Below are 2,947 nucleotides of genomic sequence, written 5' to 3'. Positions count from 1 at the left end.
GAATAAGGAATCAAAGTTTTATTTATCATGAAGATAAAAGGAATGTCTCTGGAGCTGTTTGAGTGTTTGGGGCATGGATAGGATTGCTAAGGAAATTCGCTGATATTTGTGTGGTCTTTGACCGCTTTTGGGTTGTCTTTCAAAGTTCTGTACAATGCTACGGCCTAAAGGATGGAAGTCTGACTCCCATTGGGGTAGGCATCCTACACCATACAAGAACTTTCTGTCTGAGGAACTTAATGCCTGTGTGAAGAGTTTACAGTAACGTCACTACCAGCTTTGGGAACAAAAGATTAAACATTTTCCAAGTTAATACTAAGGCAGATATACTGCAGAGTTACACCACTACTAAGTGAGTAGAATTTGGCCAACTAACTTGTTTTCTCTAATGAGTTCTCACAGCTACCAAAATTTTCAGCTGCCTTTTTCGGCCAGTAAGCATGGAGGAATTAACAAGCCCAGCAGTGCTAGCAAAACCAGAGTGTGCGAACAGCTCTACTTTACTTCAGTTTCCTGAATACGTGCACAGCCATGTATTTTCTAAAGTTTGATGTTTCACCTCAACAGATATAATTTCTAGATATATTCATAGTCTTAATCCTCACATTTGAAAACTCACCTATTGGACATCCCAGCATTTGTGCCCATAAAGGTGGGCACACCTATTGGGACTATTTGCCAAGAAGTTCCTAGGTTTGCATCTAGCTGTTGAGGTACAAAGTCAGGTACAGGTATGGGGCAAGGCGTTCTCCGTGGTGAGCCCTCTGCAACTCTATATGTGAAAAGTGGGACCAGAAGGTTGACAGAGCTTTTATGCTTTGTAAGAATAAATGACAGTCAATACACATTTGTGCAGGTCTTCTCAGACTGCAATTAGAAAACCAGCTAGATGGTTACCACACAGAAGATTTCCATTTTCTCTTAGAAATGTCAGCAATAAAAAAACTAATCGTAGGTGTTTGGTTAGTCACAGACACAATGACATTATTGAAACATGCTCACTTAAAATCTGATAATGGATTTCTTCATGCTTCATAAAAGGCATTTATGAAAGCCATAAAATAAAAGCTTGTCACAGGCTGTATTCTCCATGTTGTAAAAGCTCCCGAGTGCAGTTAACACACTGGCATACATCTTTGGTGGGGTAGAGATTAAGTATTGGACTTGGGTGGAATCAGCTCTCCAACCTGTGGCCAGATGCCATAGTGACCATGTTGTCTAAGTACCCAAAGCAAGGGTTCTCTAGCCTCAAAGCTGCAGGCCATAGCTTGGCTCATGCCTATAGGTCTAAAATCTCTTATGCTTCTAAAGTGAGGTTACTGCAGTCAAATTACCTCTTGAGAACGGTCCCTGGTCCTGCTGTCTTTGGAGACTGCTGTTTGGCATGAGCCCAAATCAGGCCAGGAGCTGTGCTGCTAAAATAATGATATAGGTATGTCTGCGCAAGTACTTCCACTGTGGTCCTGCTTCACTAACAGCCACAAGGTCAGAAAGACAAAGACTGTGGAAAACAGTGAGGTGGGATTCATTTGCTGAAAAACAGACATATATGAGAAAGAATTGTACATCTGTGTTAGGGAGACTACAGTCAATTAAAAGAAACAGACATTTCTAATGAGTGATTCAGCTCTTCTTAAAGTATGTGTCTAAAATAGGTCACATGAGTTGTGCCCTTAAAATGCCAAAAGGCATCCCACTCAATTGACTGTAAAGAAAGCCTGCTAGCTTGGAGATAGGTATCTACATTGTTGACACCAAAAATTAGGGAAGATGACTACACTGCCTGCGTTACAGATTCAGTACTAAAGCAGCATGCTTAGGACAAGCTCAGAGGTACGAAATGTTCAAGGGCACTGTTAAAATATGTTTCTCCTAAGGCCCGAGTTATACATACATGTAACAACACCAGAGTTTGGTGGTTTTAATATACAGTTATGCCAATAAAGTCCATAGGATGACTACAGTGTTCCTTGTATAAAAAATGTCTTATTTCAATATATGATTATTGTTTCCCTTCTTGGTCTAGAATAAAAGACACAAGCTCTTTGTATTGAGCAAATTGTGTATATCCTGAGCTGGTTATATTGCTTCAGCTATACTGGCCTAGCTGAAGGATTAAAATTCTTTAAATCAGAGAAGGGAACAATGGTTTCCTCGCACAGTTTGCACAACATTTCAGTATATTAACTGCATTTAAAACACATTGTCAAAAAACATTTACAAATTAATAAACTTCAGAAGCACCTAAAAACATCACACCAGTATGAAACAAAAAAGATGATAGCACAACATTCTGTCTATAAAGGACTCTGCCATAATAACGGATTGGTGGGATTCAGCTCATCTCCAGAAATTTACAGTGCAGTTGTCTTTGAGATCTCTCAGATCTTCTAGCAAATGAAGAAAAAGAAATGCATGCAAAGAGTGATTCATCTCATTCTGAGAGAGATGTCTAAAATAAGCAAGATTTATTGCATTTTACAAGTGCCTGTTACTTTCCTCCCACTGCACAGGGAGTCCAGATGACTAGCTCTGATGTAGGTGGCTACAGTGTAGACATTTATAGTTGGGGAAATTAATCCTGTTCCACATTTCTCAAAGGGGTAGCCAAAAATGGGTGACCAAATAAGGGATAGGAAGCTGTCAGAGCTGTTCCTCACATAATCATGGAGTTCTTCCAAAGTAACATAAACCTTTTCCTCTTGGCTTAAAAAACAAGAAGCCAAGTTTTGAAAAAAGGTCAGGCCAGGTTTGTCATATGTTAGTCCCCAGGGCTAAACAGAGGACAAGACTCAAGGTATTTTAAATTAAAGAGCTCGTTAATGTTATATATGTATATTATGCAGGGGGGTGTGTGCTTATGTCTCAGAGGGAATGGTTAAGTAAAGAACCGACTTTCCCACACTGATGTGTGAGAAGATAACTGTGGAATGGCTTTTCTGCTCAA

The sequence above is a fragment of the Egretta garzetta genome, unplaced genomic scaffold (assembly GCF_000687185.1).
Source record: "Egretta garzetta isolate BGI_Z169 unplaced genomic scaffold, ASM68718v1 scaffold471, whole genome shotgun sequence".
In the NCBI taxonomy this organism is placed as follows: Eukaryota; Metazoa; Chordata; class Aves; order Pelecaniformes; family Ardeidae; genus Egretta; species Egretta garzetta.
Note: the sequence above shows the minus strand (reverse complement) of the source record.